Below are 22,049 nucleotides of genomic sequence, written 5' to 3'. Positions count from 1 at the left end.
TGCTTTTTAGATTCATTAAAAATCAAACAAAAGAAGAAGCAACCGCAGCAAAAATAACCCAAGCCACGAATGGTTCAACAGAAAAAGAACAGTCTCTTCAGGGACCTCGGGTCCCAGGTGGCGCACATCTGGATGTCTTTAGTGTTGCAGGACTTTGAATGCTGAGGGCTGAAAATACTACAGCCCAGCTCTCCCTGGTATCGATTTCCCTCATACTGATTTAGTGGCAAGCCCTTTGGCATCTCTCTGCCACTTCCAGCAGCTGAGCTTTGGCCCCAGAAGGCTTTATTTAATGAAAACTTGGGGCTTATGCTGTGAGGAAGCTGCCCCAGGAATTGAGCTTGTAGATACATCCCGATGGAGAAAACATGCAGACAGGAGTCATGTGCGCCACCATTCAGAGGATGGGGTGATGATATGAAGCCTCCACTAGAGTATTTGTGTTAGAAGAGGGAGCAGCAGCCCTTGGATGACTGTTGAAAGTGAACAGAAGCTCTTGTTACTGAAAGATAAAGTGCTTACATGAAATATGTACAAAGGTTTCACTGGGAGAGGAAATCAGGGGGAGGGGGCCATGTATTAGGATTTTGGAGAAGACCGTGTGGCTGTACATTAGAGCCTGATTACAGACAGTGATGGACTGCCCAGGTGGCTCAGCAGCAAAGAATCTGCCTGCCAGTGCAGGAGACATGGGTTCGAGCCCTGGGTTGGGAAGATCCCCTAGAGAAGGAGATGGCAACCCGCTCCAGTATTCTTGTCTGGAGAATCCCATGGACATGGGACTGGGGTCGCAAAAGAGTTGGACACGATTTAGCAGCTGAACAACAACACAGATATTGATGGCCTTTGGGAGTTAAACTGGAGCATTTTTTAAAAAATAAACTTTCTATTTTGGAACAATTTTGGATTTACGGAACAATTGTAACCATAGTACAGAGAGGTCCCATAGGCTCTGCATTCAGTTTCCCTTATTAGTAACATCTCAGATTACTTACATTACTATGGTACATTTGTTACAACTAATAAATGAATATTGAAAAATTATTATTAGCTAAAGTCCATACTTTATTCATATTTCCTTTGTTTTTACCTAATGTCTTTTTTTTGTTTGTTTGTTCCAAGATCTCATGCATATTACGTTAGTCATTTTGTCTCCTAAGGCTCCTCTGGGCTGTGATAGTTCCCAAACTTTCTTTGTTTTTGATGATGTTGGCAATTTTGAGGAGTACTGGTTAGATATTTAATCAAGTGCCCCTCAGCTGAGAACACGGGATTTGTTTCATGCTTTTCTCATGATTAGACTGGGATTATGTTTTTCAAGGAGGAAGACCCCAGAGGTGAGGTACCCTTTTCATCATATCATTTCAAGGGTATATGCGATCCACATGACTTATTACTGTTAATGTACCAAGAGTGTTTTCAATGGAAAACTGAACTGGAGCAGGTATTGAGTGTCAGAAATTAAGAGTATTTTACCCTCCAATTGCATATTTCAGTGGAAGTTAAAAGGGACACATTAAAGAAACAGCAATATTAATGAACCATACAAATACCCATCAGATGATTATTACAAGAAAAAAAATAGTTTCGCTTATCACAAAAATGAAATCATAGAAACATGTGAACAAGGGGAAGAATGAAACATACCTGACCCCAGTTCCAGTTGCAAACTGAAAGAGTTCCAATTTCTCAAACTAATTTTCCTTGAAATAGCCTTGTAAGGGAGAAGATCTAAAGAACATAAGTCTGAAACTTAGACACCCTACCCATTCAGAAAGGGATTGTTAATAAGAGAGATTTAGGAGTTTCTCATCATACCCTGATTGTTACAGGGTAGAGGTCTTTAGGAAATAGCCAGTTGGTGATCTGACCCTCTATGGCTCCCCTGTCCAGAAAGGTATTGATTTTTAAAAGTAGAAATTAAAAAAAAAGTCACAACAAAATAATCACAACCATACATTTTTGTACTTTTGGAATATAAGTGCTTCATCTTATCTGCATTAAGGACTTTGTGCAGTTTGTTGTACTCTCAGGACCTCATACCTCAGAAATTGTGTCTTTGACTACTTTAGTGAGACTAGGCAATTTTCATCATAGCTGAGGCCCCAGGGTCATCTACTTGAGTCACTGGAGTAGTTATAAGCATGAAGGGCTAAAATGCATCCCTGCTGATGGCAGTAGACAACCTTTTTGGCTTTGAACGTCCCAGGTAAGCATCTTCTGTTGGAGTGGTTGAGGGGAGAATTTGAAGGGAACTGTATTAGTTTGCTAGAACTGCTGTAACAGAGATCCACAGACAGAGTGGTGCAGGCAACAGAAATTTATTTTCGCACAGTCTTGGAGGTGAGAAGTCTAAGACGAAGGTGACAGCAGGGTTGATTTCCTCCTGAGGAAGGAATCCTTGGCTTGCAGATGGCCTTCTTCTCCTTCTGTCTTCACCTGGTCTCCCCTCTGTGTGTATCTGTATTCTAATCTCCTCTTATAAGGGGACCACTCATACTGCGTTAGTGTGTACGCTAATGACCTCAGTCAGCTTTAATTACCAATCTAAAGGCCCTATTTCCAAATAGAGCCACATTCTGAGGCGCTGGAGATTAGGATTTCAACCTACAAATCTTGGAGGGACACTGTGGAGTCCATTACAAGAAAGGCAAAGGATTTGATAAAGAAGGTACTACCTCACCCTCCAGGCCTGGGTTTCCAGGAGTCTGGGATAACTGACATCTGATGCTTACCTTTGGCTGGGCTGTTTGAGGGGATTATAACAATGGAGAAAAATGTGAACAGGAGCACTTCATGTGGGGGAGAGAATGTGCTGTGTAATACGCTTTGTCAGTTGCCCATTTCTGGAAGTTACCTGCGGTGTTTGCACAGCTGTTCCAGCATTGTCCACACTGGCAGCCCGAAGGCTGATTTCCTGGTGAATTTTCACCTAATTTCCTTTGCATCTGCCTTATATGTGATAGTTTCATTCCTGCACTTAAAAAAAAATGCATCAGCCTTTATGCTGACATTAATTTACAATGAGAAATATAATCATCTAGTGGACTGGATACTCTGGCTTCTTGACTAGCATGTGCTTTCCCTACAGGCAGATCTAAGTGGGAAGCCAAATTATCATCAGAGGGCGGCTTGGTGAGCATGGAATCAGGCCAGGGGAGTTCGTTATGAGATTTGGCATTCCTGAGCTTTTTATTCTTTATACCAAGCAGCGCTGAGAAGCACAGACTCGCTGACTGTGGCTGGCTGCCTCTGCTCTTGCTGTTCCCTCCGACTTTCCATTGTTCCCTCGGGTGAGCTACGTGTAAAGCAGGACCCAGCTCAACCACCTCCTCCTCTGGAAAGCCTTGATCTTCCCCCAGACAGAGGTACTCCTCTTCTTCCTTACCTTGTAGTACTTTATGCTAAGTGTGTGTTTTGCATCGTGTTCTGTGGTTATTAACCCACCTTCCTGCTCACTGAGCTCCAAGGAACTTGAGTCAAGGGACTTTTTATCATGGCAGATGGTCAGTGTTCAATAAATACTCGATTAATGGGAGCAGTGGTTATGATGAGTTACATTATGCTAAGGCTTTTTAAAATTTTTTAATTGGAGGATAATTGCTTTACAATATTGTGTTAGTTTCTGCCATACATCAACCTCTAAGGCTTTATATAGTTCTGTTTGCTTCATGGTTTTCAAACGCTTTCCACTAAGCTGTTTATAAGGCATGAGCTTATACTACACTCATAGCTGTGAGACAGGCAGAGAAAAGATGCTTCAAGGCTAGATGATTTATCCAACTCTCAACACGCTTTCCACCAAGACTGTTTGTCTTTGGGACTGAATCTTGTCTCCCTTCTGAGTGCATGGTGTTCTCCTTCCAAAGGAACCTTCTTAGCCCTGTCTTCCTGGGGAGAGTTCTGCATTCCAGAACTCTTTTCTCCCCTCTTTTGAGCAGCCAACCTCTCCTCAGGCATCTTCCTTCCAATTTCCGGGTCAATCTCTCATTCCCTCTGAAACCTAGTCTTCAGGAAAAAGCAATGTGATTAAGTTTAATTTACACTAAGATGTTAATAATCTCTGAGACATATTCACATTTTAAGATTTTAACAGTGAATTCCTTATAGCATTCATGCATCTATATGTATATTCATATATATTCATGTTAGTGTGTATTTGTGTGTGTTTGCTGCTGCTGCTGCTGCTGCTAAGTTGCTTCAGTCGTGTCCGACTCTGTGCGACCCCACAGACAGCAGCCCACCAGGCTCCCCTGTCCCTGGGATTCTCCAGGCAATAACACTGGAATGGGGTGCCATTTCCTTCTCCAATGGATGAAAGTGAAAAGTGAAAGTGAAGTCGCTCAGTTGTGTCCGACTCTTAGCGACCTTGTGGACTGCAGCCTACCAGGCTCCTCCATCCATGGGATTTTCCAGGCAAGAGTACTGGAGTGGGGTGCCATTGCCTTCTCCGTTGTGTGTGTTTAGTTGTGTTAAATATACATTCGATAAAAATTTCCTGGGCCTTTAGGAGGTTTTTCTTTTCTTTCTTTTTAAAAGAAATTTCTATAGCTTGCAGTCCAAATGCTACCATGAATGAGTCCTTCAGATGATCAGCAACTAGTCATTATAACCTTTAGGGGAGACACAGCGCTTCACAAATGAGTCATTAGTTCTGGGCCCAGAGAACAAATCTGAAGGACCTTTTCATATCTTATAATTAAATACATTCTGCAGCTCGAAGATAAACATGCTGATCTGACAGCGAGTTAAGGAGGTTTATCAGCATTTGTGCACCTGCAGAGTTACACTAAAAGACATGACTTCATTAAAACTCCCTGTGCTTGTGAGAACAATGAGGAATGGTCTTAGGTGTAGAAAAGAAAGACACTACTAGACGGCGGCTTTAAGCTCATCTTTGAAGGGATGAACTCATTCTATCCGACATGTCCAGCTGTGCAAACAGCAGCACTGAGTGAGCTTCAGTTAGCCGTCCTAATACATAGGATCAGAAGACAGGCTGGGCCTCGTGTAAACGATGTGAATGTTTAATGTACTTGAACGCCATGAATGCGGCATGGAGGGGGAATGAGAGCCCCAGAAGTGACAGGAGATATTTTGCTCACTGTCATGAAAGGAGATTGTATTTTCAGGGCCTTCTAGGAACATTTCTCTTGCCAGAGACTTTTTGCCTTTTGAAGCCAATATTTCCTAAGATGAAAAAACAATACAAAACATCAATCTTTCAGAAAAAATTCATAGAGAGACAACAAGGGTTGCCACAGTTACCATTGTTCTCACATAGAATCTCAGAATGAGGAAACTGTAGGGGTGTGTGTGTGTGTGTGTGTGTGTGTGTGTTGAAACTTCACCTGCAAGAACATCTCAGGCTACAGAATTGATAGGTGGGGTGAGAATGCAACAGGAAACCAGAGCCTGGGCTAGAAGCCCCAGTCGTGAAAGTACTAGAAAGTGGTTTGAAGGGAGCAGAAATCAGGTTCCAGAAGGCTTGGCAATAAATATAAGGGTCCAGGAGCGAGGCAGACCTTGAATCTGTGCTGACCTTGTCTGAGGATGTGATGGTGGGAATGGATTCTTTGTGTGAGTAATCTGAGCTGAGCATGGGACAAATGGAAGAGAGTGGAGTGGAGGGAACCCAGCAAATCCCAGTCCTCTGCAGACACATTGCCAACCCCTCCTGGCACTGCCATAGAAATAAAAGAATAGAGTATCCATAACACCTCCTTTCTTATTTCCCTAAGATCTCAAATTGCTATTTTTGAAACATTCCTGAGTAGTGCAGAATATATATAGGTTGTCTTTATTAGTATTAGGAGCTGAATATTGTGGATTGTGCTCATGTACAAGGGCCTAAACTGACTGCATCTTTTTGAGAGTTGGTCTAGAAACATCACTCTTCCACTCTGGATTTACATAGTCAGGAAAGCTGTTAATACCCTGTATAAAAGAGCGTGCTTCTGAAAATTTCACTGAAGTCTCTAATTACACTTTTCCGTATTTGAGTCATGCTTCACTAAAAATATATCACCTCTTCATCTTCTTGGTAGAATGCATGATAAGAACTAAAATAATCTGTTTTTAAAGAAAGTTAACTTATTAAGATGTTAGCATGGTTAGAGTCAGAGATGCGGTAAAAGATACAATTCCATGTTGCAAATGATTGCAGTAGTGTTTTTAGAAACATGGGTAAATTCTCTTCAATAATGTTATATATGCCTAGTTGATGTCTCTAGATAAACTATAAAGTCCTTTAAGAATATTATTTGCTGGGGGAGGAGCTAAGATGGCGGAGGAGTAGGACGGGGAGAACACTTTCTCCCCCACAAATTCATCAAAAGAACATTTAAATGCCGAGTAAATTCCACAAAACAACTTCTGAATGCCGGCAGAGGACATCAGGCACCCAGAAAAGCAACCCAAGTCTTCGAAAGGAGGTAGGAAAAAATATAAAAGACAAAAAAAGGGACAAAAGAGGGAGGGACGGAGTTCCATCCCGGGAAGGGAGTCTTAAAAAGAGAGAAGTTTCCAAACACCAGGAAACCTTCTCACTGCCGAATCTGTGCCGAGCCTTGGAAGCACAAAGGGCAACATAACAGGGAGGAAAATAAATAAACAATTAAAACTCGCACATTGTGAGCCCTACGGTAACTCCCCCAGCAGAGAAGCAGCGCAGATGCCTGCATCTGCCATTAGCAAGCTGGGGCTGGGCAGGGAGGTGCGGCGTGGGCTGCATCGCAAGAATCTGGCCTGAATACCCGGAGTGCTATCTGAGTGAAATAATTTGGGCTAGCAAACCAGACTGTGGGATGACTACCAAGCAAAAAGCCAGCCCTAACCTATGACACCGCCAGGCCCGCGCACGGAACAAAGGACTGAACAGAGATGGCCGGCGGCAGACCATACCCCTCTGGTGACAGGCAGCCAGAGCCGGAAGGGGGCAATCGCAGCCCCAGAGAGACATTATCTATAAAACTGTAAGCAGGCTTCTTTGCTAACTAAAACTTCTTGGGGGTCTGGAGGGTCAACATCTGCCTGAGAAGGTGTGCCAGAGCACACCTAGATAACAGAGCGGCAGGGAGGCGATAAGTCACAGCAATCGCGCGCACCAAACACCTCATCACCTGAGCTGCTCAGATCTGGGAAGGGCACAAAATGCAGGCCCAACCGAGAGTCTGTGCCTCTGAGGACTACCCGAGTGCCTGAACCTGAGCGGCTTGGACCTGGGAAGTACAGGTAGCCCAGGGCCGGCCACGGATGGTTCCCGGCGGAGCAACCTAGAGCCTGAGCAGTGTGGGCAGAGAGGCTACACGTGCCGTGAACGGGGGGCGGGGGGGCAGACCCAGTGTGGCTGAGGCACTGCGAGCACACGCCAGTGTTATTTGTTTGCAGCATCCCTCCCTACCTCCCCTCAGCTCGACTGAACAAGTGAGCCTAAAAAAAAAAAAAAAAAAAAAGTGTCCTCCACTGTCCCCTTTGTGTCAGGGCTGAAACCAGACACTGAAGAGACCAGCAAACAGAAGAAGCTATAACAGAGGGAACCGCCTTGGAAGCCTCAGGCAATAGATTAAAACCCTGTGGTTACTACCAACTACATAGGAAGGAGCCTATAGATCTTGAGAAATATAAGTCGGACCAAGGAACTAGCCAAAAATGAACTGAACCCACAATACTCACAACAAAACCGGAGAAAGTCCTAGATATATTTTTACTATTTGTACGATCATTCTTTCTTTCTTTTTTTTTAATTAAAAAAATTTTTTAAGTCCTCTATTATTCCTTTAATTTCCACTTTTATAACTGATTACTTTGCAAAAAAAAAAAAAAGACCCTATTTTTTTTTAAAGCAAACTTCATAAATATATATTATTTTATAATTTTTTTGACCTTTTTTTTTCCTTCTTTTCTTTAACATTGTATTTTTGAAATTCCAAACTCTACTCTAGATTTTTAATTTATGCTTTTTGGTATTTGGTATCAATTTTGTACCTGTATTTTTTTTTAAATAATTTATGCGACTTTGTTTATTCTTGTTTGTTTGTTTTTTCTCTCTCTTTCTTTTTCTTCTTCTTTTTAACATTGTATTTTTGAAATTCCAAACTCTACTCTAGATTTTTAACTTTTGCTTTTTGGTATTAGTTATCAATTTTGTGCCTATATTTTCTTTATAATTTTCACGACCTTGTTTGTTTTTGTTTGTTCTTTTTTCTCTCTATCTGTTCCTTCTTCTTTTCTTTAACATCGTATTTTTGAAATTCCAAACTCTACTCTAGATTTTTAATTTTTGCTTTTATGTATTTGTTACCAATTTTGTACCTTTAAGAATCCAATCTTCAGTACCCATTTTTCACTAGGGAGTGAGATTACTGGCTTAACTGCTCTCTCTCCCTTTGGACTCTCCTTTTTCTCCACCAGGTCGCCTGTGTCTCCTCCCTAACCCCTCTCTATTCTACCCAACTCTGTGAATTTCTGTGTGTTCCAGACGGTGGAGAACACTTAGGGAACTGATTACTGGCTGGATCTGTCTCTCTCCTTTTCATTCCCCCCATTTATCCTCCTGGCCACCTCTGCCACCTTCCTCCTTCTTCTCTTCTCTGTATAACTCTGTGAAGAACTCTGAGTGGTCCAGTTGTGGAGTGCACATAAGGAAGAGATTACTGAATAGCCCACTCTCTCCTCTATTGATTCCACCTCATCTCATTCGGGTCACCTCTAACTCCCTCCTCACTCTTCTCTTCTCCATATAACGCTGTAAACCTCTCTGGGTGAAACAAGTTTCAGGGCAAGACATACCAAGCAACTTCTCCAGCAGCAAGGAACATAGCCCTGAGCTCCAAGATACAGGCAGCCCAAAGTCACCCCAAAACCATAGACATCTCATAACTCATTACTGGACATTTCATTGTACTCCAGAGAGAAGAAATACAGCTCCACCCACCAGAACACCGTCACAAGCTTCCCTAACCAAGAAACCTTGACAAGCCTCCTGTACAAACCCACACAGAGAGAGGAAACGCCACAATAAAGAGAACTCCACAAACTGCCAGAATACAGAAAGGACACCCCAAACTCAGCAATTTAAACAAGATGAAGAGACAGAGGAATACCCAGCAGGTAAAGGAACAGGATAAATGCCCACCAAACCAAACAAAAGAGGAAGAGATAGGGAATCTACCTGATAAAGAATTCTGAATAATGATAGTGAAATTGATCCAAAATCTTGAAATCAAAATGGAATCACAGATAAGTAGCTTGGCGACAAAGATTGAGAAGATGCAAGAAAGGTTTAACAAGGACCTAGAAGAAATAAAAGAGAGTCAGTATATAATGAATAATGCAATAAATGAAATTAAAAACACTCTGGAGGCAACAAATAGTAGAATAACAGAGGCAGAAGATAGGATTAGTGAATTAGAAGATAGAATGGTAGAAATAAATGCATCAGAGAGGATAAAAGAAAAACGAATTAAAAGAAATGAGGACAATCTCAGAGACCTCCAGGACAATATTAAACGCTACAACATTTGAATCATAGGGGTCCCAGAAGAAGAAGACAAAAGAAAGACCATGAGAAAATACTTGAAGAGATAATAGTTGAAAACTTCCCTAAATGGGGAAGGAAATAATCACCCAAGTCCAAGAAACCCAGAGAGTCCCAAACAGGATAAACCCAAGGCAAAACACCCCAAGACACATATTAATCAAATTAACAAAGATCAAACACAAAGAACAAATATTAAAAGCAGCAAGGGAAAAACAACAAATAACACACAAGGGAATTCCCATAAGGATAACAGCCGATCTTTCAATAGAAACTCTTCAAGCCAGGAGGGAATGGCAAAACATACTTAAAGTGATGAAAGAAAATAACCTACAGCCCAGATTATTGTACCCAGCTAGGATCGCATTCAAATATGAAGGAGAAATCAAAGGCTTCTCAGACAAGCAAAAGCTGAGAGAATACAGCACCACCAAACCAGCTCTCCAACAAATACTAAAGGATATTCTCTAGACAGGAAACACAAAAACGGTGTATAAACTCGAACCCAAAACAATAAAGTAAATGGCAACGGGATCATACTTATCAGTAATTACCTTAAACGAAAATGGGTTGAATGCCCCAACCAAAAGACAAAGACTGGCTGAATGGATACAAAACAAGACCCCTACATATGTTGTCTACGAGAGACCCACCTCAAAACAGGGGACACATAAAGACTGAAAGTGAAGGGCTGAAAAAAGATTTTCCATGCAAATAGGGACCAAAAGAACTCAGGAGTAGCAATACTTTTATCAGATAAAATAGACTTTAAAACAAAGGCTGTGAAAAGAGACAAAGATGGTCACTACATAATGATCAAAGGATCAATCCAAGAAGAAGATATAACAATTATAAATATATATGCACCCAACATGGGAGCGCCACAATATGTAAGACAAATGCTAACAAGTATGAAAGGAGAAATTAACAATAACATAATAATAGTGGGAGACTTTAATACCCCACTCACACCTATGGATAGATCAACTAAACAGAAAATTAACAAGGAAACACAAACGTTAAACGATACAATAGACCAGTTAGACCTAATTGATATCTATAGGACATTTCATCCCAAAACAATGAATTTCACCTTTTTCTCAAGCGCACATGGAACCTTCTCCAGAATAGATCACATCCTGGGCCATAAAGCTAGCCTTGGAAAATTCAAAAAAATGGAAATCATTCCAAGCATCTTTTCTGACCACAATGCAGTAAGATTAGATCTCAATTACAGGAGAAAAACTATTAAAAATTCCAGCATATGGAGGCTGAACAACACGCTGCTGAATAAGCAACAAATCACAGAAGAAATCAAAAAAGAAATCAAAATTTGCATAGAAACGAATGAAAATGAAAACACAACAACCCAAAACCTGTGGGTCACTTTAAAAGCAGTCCTAAGGGGCAAGTTCATAGCAATACAGGCATACCCCAAGAAACAAGAAAAAGTCAAATAAATAACCTAACCCTACACCTAAAGCAACTAGAAAAGGAAGAAATGAAGAACCCCAGGGTTAGTAGAAGGAAAGAAATCTTAAAAATTAGGGCAGAAATAAATGCAAAAGAAACAAAAGAGACCATAGCAAAAATCAACAAAGCCAAAAGCTGGTTCTTTGAAAGGATAAGTAAAATTGACAAACCATTAGCCAGACTCATCAAGAAACAAAGGGAGAAAAATCAAATCAATAAAATTAGAAATGAAAATGGAGAGATCACAACAGACAACACAGAAATACAAAGGATCATAAGAGACTACTATCAACAATTATATGCCAATAAAATGGACAACGTGGAAGAAATGGACAAATTCTTAGAAAAGTACAACTTTCCCAAACTGGACCAGGAAGAAATAGAAAATCTTAACAGACCCATCACAAGCATAGAAATTGAAACTGTAATAAAAAAATTTCCAGCAAACCAAAGCCCAGGTCCAGACGGCTTCACAGCTGAGTTCTACCAAAAATTTAGAGAAGAGCTAACACCTATCCTGCTCAAACTCTTCCAGAAAATTGCAGAGGAAGGTAAACTTCCAAACTCATTCTATGAGGCCACCATCACCCTAATACCAAAACCTGACAAAGATCCTACAGAAAAAGAAAACTACAGGCCAATATCATTGATGAACATAGATGCAAAAATCCTTAACAAAATTCTAGCAATCAGAATCCAACAACACATTAAAAAGATCGTACACCATGACCAAGTGGGCTTTATCCCAGGGATGCAAGGATTCTTCAATATCCACAAATCAATCAATGTAACACACCACATTAACAAATTGAAAAATAAAAACCATATGATTATCTCAATAGATGCAAAGAAAGCCTTTGACAAAATTCAACATCCATTTATGATAAGAACTCTCCAGAAAGCAGGAATAGAAGGAACATACCTCAACATAATAAAAGCTATATATGACAAACCCACAGCAAACATTATCCTCAATGGTGAAAAATTGAAAGCATTTCCTCTAAAGTCAGGAACAAGACAAGGGTGCCCACTTTCACCATTACAATTCAACATAGTTTTGGAAGTTTTGGCCACAGCAATCAGAGCAGAAAAAGAAACAAAAGGAATCCAAATTGGAAAAGAAGAAGTAAAACTCTCACTATTTGCAGATGACATGATCCTCTACATAGAAAACCCTAAAGACTCCACCAGAAAATTACTAGAAATAATCAATGACTATAGTAAAGTTGCAGGATATAAAATCAACACACAGAAATCCCTTGCATTCCTATATACTAATAATAAGAAAACTGAAAGAGAAATTAAGGAAACAATTCCATTCACCATTGCAACGGAAAGAATAAAATACTTAGGAATATATCTACCTAAAGAAACTAAAGACCTATATATAGAAAACTATAAACACTGGTGAAAGAAATCAAAGAGGACACTAATAGATGGAGAAATATACCATGTTCATGGATTGGAAGAATCAATGTAGTGAAAATGAGTATACTACCCAAAGCAATTTATAGATTCAATGCAATCCCTATCAAGCTACCAACAGTATTCTTCACAGAGCTAGAACAAATAATTTCACAATTTGTATGGAAATACAAAAAACCTCGAATAGCCAAAGCTATCTTGAGAAAGAAGAATGGAACTGGAGGAATCAACCTACCTGACTTCAGGCTCTATTACAAAGCCACACTTATCAAGACAGTATGGTACTGGCACAAAGACAGAAATATTGATCAATGGAACAAAATAGAAAGCCCAGAGATAAATCCATGCACATATGGACACCTTATCTTTGACAAAGGAGGCAAGAATATACAATGGATTAAAGACAATCTCTTTAACAAGTGGTGCTGGGAAAACTGGTCAACCACTTGTAAAAGAATGAAACTAGAACACTTTCTAACACCATACACAAAAATAAACTCAAAATGGATTAAAGATCTAAACGTTAAGACCAGAAACTATAAAACTCCTAGAGGAGAACATAGGCAAAACACTCTCGGACATACATCACAGCAGGATCCTTTATGACCCACCTCCCAGAATATTGGAAATAAAAGCAAAAATAAACAATTGGGACCTAATTAATCTTAAAAGCTTCTGCACAACAAAGGAAACTATTAGCAAGGTGAAAAGACAGCCTTCAGAATGGGAGAAAATAATAACAAATGAAGCAACTGACAAACAACTAATCTCAAAAATATACAAGCAACTCCTACAGCTCAACTCCAGAAAAATAAATGACCCAATCAAAAAATGGGCCAAAGAACTAAATAGACATTTCTCCAAAGAAGGCATACAGATGGCTAACAAACACATGAAAAGATGCTCAACATCACTCATTATCAGAGAAATGCAAATCAAAACCACTATGAGGTACCATTTCACACCAGTCAGAATGGCTGCGATCCAAAAGTCTACAAGCAATAAATGCTGGAGAGGGTGTGGAGAAAAGGGAACTCTCTTACACTGTTGGTGGGAATGCAAACTAGTACAGCCACTATGGAGAACAGTGTGGAGATTCCTTAAAAAACTGGAAATAGAACTGCCTTATGATCCAGCCATCCCACTGCTGGGCATACACACTGAGGAAACCAGAAGGGAAAGAGACACGTGTACCCCAATGTTCATCGCAGCACTGTTTATAATAGCCAGGACATGGAAGCAACCTAGATGCCCATCAGCAGATGAATGGATAAGCAAGCTGTGGTACATATACACAATGGAGTATTACTCAGCCATTAAAAAGAATACATTTGAATCAGTTCTAATGAGATGGATGAAACTGGAACCTATTATACAGAATGAAGTAAGCCAGAAAGAAAAACACCAATACAGTATACTAACGCATATATATGGAATTTAGAAAGATGGTAACGATAACCCTGTGTACGAGACAGCAAAAGAGACCCTGATGTATAAATCAGTCTTACGGACTCTTTGGGAGAGGGAGAGGGTGGGGAGATTTGGGAGAATGGCATTGAAACGTGTAATATCATGTATGAAACGAGTCGCCAGTCCAGGTTCGATGCACGATACTGGATGCTTGGGGCTGGTGCACTGGGACGACCCAGAGGGAGGGTATGGGGAGGGAGGAGGGAGGAGCGTTCAGAATGGGGAACACAGGTATACCTGTGGCAGATTCATTTCGATATCTGGCAAAACTAATACAATATTGTAAAGTTTAAAAATAAAATAAAATTTAAAAAAAAATTTTAAAAAAATGTTATTTGCTTCCTTTTACATCCCCTATCAACCTGACACAATACTCAGCATGGTATAAAAATATGAAACATACATAACTAGCACAATTAGTTCAGTGCAGTTCCTTCGCTCAGTTGTGTCCGACTCTGCGACCCCATGAATCACAGCACACCAGGCCTCCCTGTCCATCACCAGCTTCTGGAGTTTACCCAAACCCATATCCATTGAGTTGGTGATGACATCCAGCCATCTCATCCTCTGTCATCCCCTTCTCCTCTTGCCCCCAATCCCTCCTGGCATCAGGGTCTTTTCCAATGAGTCAGCATTTTGCATCAGGTGGCCAAATTATTAGAGTTTCAGCATCAACATCAGTCCTTCCAATGAACACCTAGGACTGATCTCCTTTAGGATGGACTGGTTGGATCTCCTTGCAGTCCAAGGGACTCTCAAGAGTCTTCTCCAACACCACAGTTTAAAAGCATCAATTTTTCGGCACTCAGCTTTCTTTATAGTCCAACTCTCACATCCATACACGATTACTGGAAAAACTATAGCCTTGACTAGACAGACCTTTGTGGACAAAGTAATGTCTCTGCTTCTTAATATGCTGTCTAAGTTGGTCATAAGTTTCCTTCCAAGGAGTAAGCGTCTTTTAATTTCATGGCTGCAATCACCATCTGCAGTGATTTTGGAACCTGGAAAATAAAATCAGCCACTGTTTCCACTCTTTCCCCATCTATTTGCCATGAAGTGATGGGACCAGATTTCATGATTTTAGTTTTCTGAATGTTGAGCTTTAAGTGAACTTTTTCACTCTCCTCTTTCACTTTCATCAACAGGCTCTTTAGTTCTTCTTCACTTTCTGTCATAAGGGTGGTGTCATCTGCATATCTGAGGTTATTGATATTTCTCCTAGTAGTCTTGATTCTAGCTTGTGCTTCCTCCAGCCCAGTGTTTTTCATGATGTACTCTGCATATAAGTTAAATAAACAGAGTGACAATATACAGCCTTGATGTACTACTCCTTTTCCTATTTGGAACCAGTCTGTTGTTCCATGTCTAGTTCTAACTGTTGCTTCATGGCCTGCATACAGGTTTCTCAGGAGGCAGGTCAGGCGGTCTGGTATTCCCATCTCTTTTAGAACTTTCCACAGTTTATTGTGATCCACACAGTCAAAAGGCTTTGGCATAGTCAATAAAGCAGAAATAGATGTTTTTCTGGAACTCTCTTGCTTTTTCCATGATCCAGTGGATGTTGGTAATTTGATCTCTGGTTCCTCTGCCTTTTCTAAAACCAGCTTGTACATCAGGAAGTTTATGGTTCACGTATTGCTGAAGCCTGGCTTGGAGAATTTTGAGCATTACTTTACTAGTATCGGAGATAAGTGCAATTATGCGGTAGTTTGAGCATTCTTTGGCATTGCCTTTCTTTGGGATTGGAATGAAAACTGACCTTTTCCAGTCCTGTGGCCACTGCTGAGTTTTCCAAATTTGCTGACATACTGAGTGCAGCACTTTCACAGCATCATCTTTTAGGATTTGAAATAGCTCAACTGGAATTCCCTCACCTCCACTAGCTTTGTTCATAGTGATGCTTCCTAAGGCCCACTTGACTTCACATTCCAGGATGTCTGGCTCTGGGTGAGTGTGAGTGATTACACCATCGTGATTATCTGGGTCATGAAGATCTATTTTGTACAGTTCTTCTGTGTATTCTTGCCACCTCTTCTTATTATTTTTTGCTTCTGTTAGGTCCCTACCATTTCTTTCCATTATTGAGCCCATCTTTGCATGAAATGTTCCCTTCGGTATCTCTAATTTTCTTGAAGAGATGTCTAGTCTTTCCCATTCTATTGTTTTCTTCTATTTCTTTGCATTGATTGCTGAAGAAGGCTTTCTTATCTCTCCTTGCTGTTCTTTGGAACTCTGCATTCAAGTGGGTATATCTTTCCTTTTCTTCTGTGCTTTTTGCTTCTCTTCTTTTCACAGCTATTTGTAAAGCCTCCTCAGACAGCCATTGTACTTTTTTGCATTTCTTTTCTTTGTGGATGGTCTTGATTCCTAGCTCATAAATTTCTCTAAATCAGATCATATTTAGTCAACTCCCTGGCAATATAACCAGGCTTGTCCATTTCGTGCATCCCAGGCTCAGGATAGAGCTCAGGACTCACTGGTTTGATGGTCAATAAGTTACTGTAGTTAATCTTCATTTAATGAATCATCAGCAAGGAAGATACACAGATGACAGATGTTTAATGTTCAGAAATCTCTTGCCCAATCTGTTTCTCTTCCTTCTGTCTTCCTAATTATTGATTTAACATATGAGCCCCTCCTCCCAGTTCTTTAGCCAGCACCCTTGGGAGTTCAGCCTTTTGACGATGTTCTCATTAGAGTCAATAATTCACCATGGCATATTATATAGTGCCCTGAATATCTATAAAACTGTTCTTTGATGTTACATCCTGGGGTGCTCAAATAATTAATTTGACTAGCTATAAAGAACAATACCTTCTATTGTGAGTGGTGTTAATGTGTTATTCACAGAGGCACATGTATAGACGTGGCTGGGAGACAGGCTCTGGGGAGATTTTCTCGAGAGGATTTCAAAATTGGAGTCAGGTCGTTCTGTTCTTGGACCTATATGGAGAAATAAAATTAAGTGTAATTATGATTTGAAATAGTCAATTATGAATAAATCCAAATTCTTTCTTTGGGCGTTTCTTTTTCTAATTTTTAAAAGTAAAAGAACTATTAGAATTGATTTGTTTGGTGTCATTAAAAATACTTGCTTGAACTAAAGCATTCCAAAATCATAATATCAGAGTTCTGTTTCTCACGTTGATTTGGAATTGTTCCAGTTTTAAAATAGTTATTTGTAGAAAAGTTAAAGACTTTTAATTAATTCATATTAATGACTATTCATGACCCAATTTGGCTAGATAGAAAGGTAATAACAATAGCCACATTAACATTTTAATTATTGCTAAGTAGAAGTACAGACTGGTTTGAAGAAAGTGAAAGTGTTAGTTGCTCAATTGTGTCCAACTCTTTAAGACAGACTGGAATTCTCCAGGCAAGAATACTGGAGTGGGTTGCCATTTCCTTCTCCAGGGGATCTTCTCTAACCAGGGATTGAACCCAGGTCTTTTACATTACGGGCAGAATCTTTACTGTTTGAGCCAGCAGGGAAGCCCTGCTGAAGAGTGGTTTCAGTTCAGTCCAGTTCAGTTCAGTCGCTCAGTCGTGTCCGACTCTTCGCAACCCCATAAATCACAGCATGCCAGGCCTCCCTGTCCATCACCAACTTCCAGAGTTCACTCAAACTCATGTCCATTGAGTCGGTGATGCCATCCAACCATCTCATTCTCTGTCGTCCCCTTCTCCTCCTTCCCCCAGTCCCTCCCAGCATCAGAGTCTTTTCCAATGAGTCAGCTCTTCGCATGAGGTGGCCAAAGTATTGGAGTTTCAGCTTTAGCATCATTCCTTCCAATGAACACCCAGAACTGATCTCCTTTAGGATGGACTGGTTGGATCTCCTTGCAGTCCAAGGGACTCTCAAGAGTCTTCTCCAACACCACAGTTCAAAAGCATCAATTCTTCGGTGCTCAGCTTTCTTCACAGTCCAACTCTCATCCATACATGATTACTGGAAAAACCATAGCCTTGAGTAGACGGACCTTTGCTGGCAAAGTAATGTCTCTGCTTTTTAATATGCTATCTAGGTTGATCGTAACTTTCCTTCCAAGGAGTAAGCATCTTTTAATTTCATGGCTGCGTGGTTTAGTTTGTAGCAAATCAGGATTAATTTAGATAAATTTTAAAAGTACCCTTTAAACTCCTGTGGAATAATTAAAGAGTCAGGGATCCCAGATTAAAATTCCATCTCCTTCCCTATCCAGGAAGCTTTGAGTAAGTCACTTCCCGTAACCTAGCCTCAGTTTCCTAAGGTCCATGAAATAGAGATTTCTTCCTCCAACTCTGTTCTATATTTCTACTTATGATCATCACTTAGACCTCCAGTGAATGAATCACTTACTCAATTGGAACAGAAAAATTGAGTAGCCATTATTTTTTTTTCCTGAGTAAATCCTTCTGGCTAGAGATATTTATGAAGCCAAGAGACAAATGAGTTATTGTCAAAATATTTATATTTCCTTGCATGTGACAGTTCCCAGGCTGAAATTTTTGCTTTAGAGGAAACTGATTTAGGAAACCCAAGTCAGAATGTAGATCTATTTATTTCTAGGTCATAGTGTGAAAACTTCTGCTGGAAAGATGGGAAGAGTTCTTTTATATTTTTTTCCAACTTTATAGAAATATTATGGACACATGACATTGTTTAAATTTAAAGTGTATGACCTGTTGGTTTGATACACTTAAATATTGCAAAATGAGGACCACCATAGTGTTAGCTAACACTTCCATCACCTCACGTAATTATCACTTCTTTTCTGTGGTGAGAACATTTAAGATCTGCTTTCTTAGCAACTTTCCTATGTATAATAAAATATTATTAATTATAATGGCCATGCTCTTCATTAGAGTGTATTCATCTTTTAACTTGAAGTTTGTACCCTTTGACTAGCATCTCCCATTTCACCCCACCCCAACACTTGGCTGCCACTTTTCTGCTCTCTATTTCTATGAGTTTGCCTTTTTTAGATTTCACATAGAAGTGACATCATATAGTATTTGTCTTTCTCTGCCTGACTTATTTCACTTAGCATGGTGCCCTCAAGGCCCATCTATGTTCTTGCAAATAGATGGATTGATTTCCCTCTTTCTCATGACTGAATAGTATTCCATTGTGTATATACACCAGGTCTTTATTCATTCACCCATTGATGGAGACATAGGTTGTTTGCATACCTTGGCTATAGTGAATAAGTGGGACTGCAGATGTATTTTTGAGATCCTGTATTCATTTCCTTTGGATATATACCCAGAAGGATATATACCATATCAATGGTAGTTGATCATATGGTAGTTCTCTTTTTAACCTTGAAGAATCTCCAAGCTGCTCTTCATATTGGTTATGCCAACTTACATCTCCTCCAACAGTGCCCAGAGCAGTTAAGTCAAAGAACAGACCTGAAATCACAGTAGCCACAGGCATTAACCACACATAATAGCAAGGCAGGCAGTAAGCTTTTGGACACAAGATGTTGCTCCAGAGATTAGAGGCATCAAAGTACACAATACCTAACCACCTGAGGACATTTCTTCCTGGTAACTCACTAACCACCTGAGGACATTTCTTCCTGGTAACTCAAACCATACCCCTTTTCCCCATCCTTGGATGCCATTTTGAATGAAAGCAAAGGACTATAAGGATGAAAAATCTAGGACTAAGTTGTCTTTTCTGGTGAAGCCAAGCACAACTTAAACCAGATTGGGCACTTATATTTCTTTCCTGTCACCCATGCAGATGGCAAAGACAGAACATTTATTCATAGGCAAAATAAAAGAGGTTGCATTTCTAAATTTTTTATACATCCAATCGTATTGAATTTGCGTCCTTACTGTGGCACAATAGATTATATAATCGCTATGTTTTATAGACTGAAACAGTCCTCCAAATTTAACATTGGAATCTTAAGCGAAGAAAGACAGTGTTTCTCACATATTTTATCAGATTTGTCACTAAAAGTCCTTTGTCTGCAGGCATATCAATCTGGAGACTACTCCTAAGAACCCAATTGGTAGAACTTTTTGGAGTTAATAAAATTGTGTTCCCACTGGTTGCCATTGCTGTTTTGTGCACAATTCCCCACTGAGTATTTGATGAATTTCTACTCCTTGGGGGCCCCAGTTTTTTGTGAGTATGCTGAGGATCCATCCGTCTTGTCACAGGGAGGAAGATGATTTCCTCTGATAACATTCCCCTGGCACCTGAGGAGCTTATCACAGCCCTTTGTTTGGCTGTCTGTGTTATGTTGGCATGGGTCCAGAACACTGGAAAAGAAAAGGTTGTGCTTTTACAGGGAACATTTTATTCCCTCTTGGGAAAAAGGAACATGACTCAATGTCAGGAAAGGAAATTCTTCCTACAGATAAAGAGAATGAACATCTGCCTTCTTCTTTTAATAGTTAAAACACATTTAATGGTCCTTTTGTATTTTGTTTTCTTGAGGAGCTCAAACTATTTTAAAAAAAGGGATTTCTTGAAATCAGACCTGCCCCAGTCTTTTTTAAAGCGGGACTGATTTTTCTCCCAGAAGAACTGGGTGGTGGGGAGGGCCAAAATGGTGAGGTCCCGTTGAGTGTTGATTGGTGGGAGGAAGATTTCTGAAATAAGGATCCTGAGTTTGGGTGCATGCTGAACTTTCTCCCTGTTAAGAAGCTGAAAGGGGAGTGACAGTTATTAAAGACTGATCAGTTTGGACATCTGAACTTATTAATAGGTCTCAATGTATGGGATGGGAAACTTGTTATTAAATAGTCAGGAAAACCACATTCTGATATGGAAGGTGATGGTATGGTACTGCGAAGGATTGGGAAAAATCCAATGTTGAGTTTCCCTTTGTCTTATGTTGTCATTTTTCATCTGAAAATCATCATTCCTTAATAGAACTGTAAGTCTAGAGGGTGGGGAATGTGTTTTATTTAAAAAAAAGTTAAAAAAAAACTCCCGAGAGTACCTAGCTTAGCTCCAAGTATGTGCTCAATAACATTGTAGATGTTCCATAAATATTTTTTGAATTGACCTGTGTGTTGTCTAAAGGTAGAGACTCATTGACTCCCACTCAGCAGTTCATATGGACTCTAAGGACATCCCTACCCACCAGATAAGGTGCAGTATCATATTTTGCCATAACTTCTCCTCTGTAATGAAAACACGTTTGCCAATGATCAAGGTAGAGAAAAACTTTTTGCTCTATGTTTTCTCCAGACTCTAGTTTATGCTTAAATCCAAAGTGAAGGATGGTTCTTGTTTCAGCGACTTGTCCTCCAAAATTCTTCTCCACATCTACCCTCCTTAGTCATTGAGCTCCCAGTGTTTTTACAGGGCCCATTTGTTGTTCAGTTGCTCTGTCATGTCCGACTCTTTGTGACCCCATGAACTGCAGCATGCCAGCCTTGCGTGTCCTTCACTGTCTCCCAGAGTTTGCTCAAGTTCATGTCCATTGAGTTGGTGATGCTGTCTAACCGTTTCATGCTCTGCTGTCCCCTTCTCCTCACACATATTATAATCTCCAGCTTCCCTTATGATTAGATGTGGCCATATACCTCAGTCCTGGCCAATGGAATGTATATGGAAGTACAACTTTTGGCTGTTGTCTTTAATGGGAGAGGGAAAACCTTTCTGCCTTTCTGTCTTCCTTCTTGCTTCCTGGAATGTGTGTAATAGCTGCTGCTCTACAACTGTCGTAAATCATGATTTTGGGGATAAAAGTCATGCATGCAGAACAAGGTAGGGGAGACTAGACATCTTGACACCATGGAACTTCCATAGCCTCTCTGGATTACCCACCTATGGGCTCCTATATGACAGAGAAACAGCCACATTATTTAACAGTTTTATTTTAGATTTTAATTCTAGTTATAACTTAATTTTAACTAATACTGTCTGCAAAGCTAGCTGCCTTTATTCAGTTATCAGCCACAATTCTACTGTATAAAACAAGACTAACTTGCATTATACAATAGATAAATTTCTATTATAAACCTTTTCCTAGGTAAATTTAAAGATATTTAAAATATAATAATAAGGGTTATAGTTTAAAGAAACCAAATAAATTCTTTCATAAAGGATTTACATGTTTTTGTTCTTGCTGTTGTTACAGAAAGGCTTTTTTTCCCCTTCTGCATCTGTTGAGATGATCATATGGTT

At 39.9% G+C, this 22,049-nt stretch overlaps 1 protein-coding gene across 8 annotated transcripts in view; it reads left to right on the top strand.

Annotated features, from left to right (window-relative positions):
- MTERF1 (mitochondrial transcription termination factor 1) overlaps positions 1-22,049 on the top strand; it is a 334,773-nt gene that overhangs the window by 191,924 nt on the left and 120,800 nt on the right. For all 8 annotated transcript variants that reach the window (XM_061413389.1, XM_061413390.1, XM_061413393.1 and 5 more), the window contains one exon: positions 3,213-3,368. The gene's annotated coding sequence lies outside the window, so the exon portion shown is untranslated. The remainder of the gene's footprint in view (positions 1-3,212; positions 3,369-22,049) is intronic.

Source organism: Bos javanicus, chromosome 4 (genome assembly GCF_032452875.1).
Source record: "Bos javanicus breed banteng chromosome 4, ARS-OSU_banteng_1.0, whole genome shotgun sequence".
In the NCBI taxonomy this organism is placed as follows: Eukaryota; Metazoa; Chordata; class Mammalia; order Artiodactyla; family Bovidae; genus Bos; species Bos javanicus.
The sequence above is the reverse complement of the archived record's forward strand: the minus strand, read 5'-3'. Positions and strand labels throughout refer to the sequence as shown.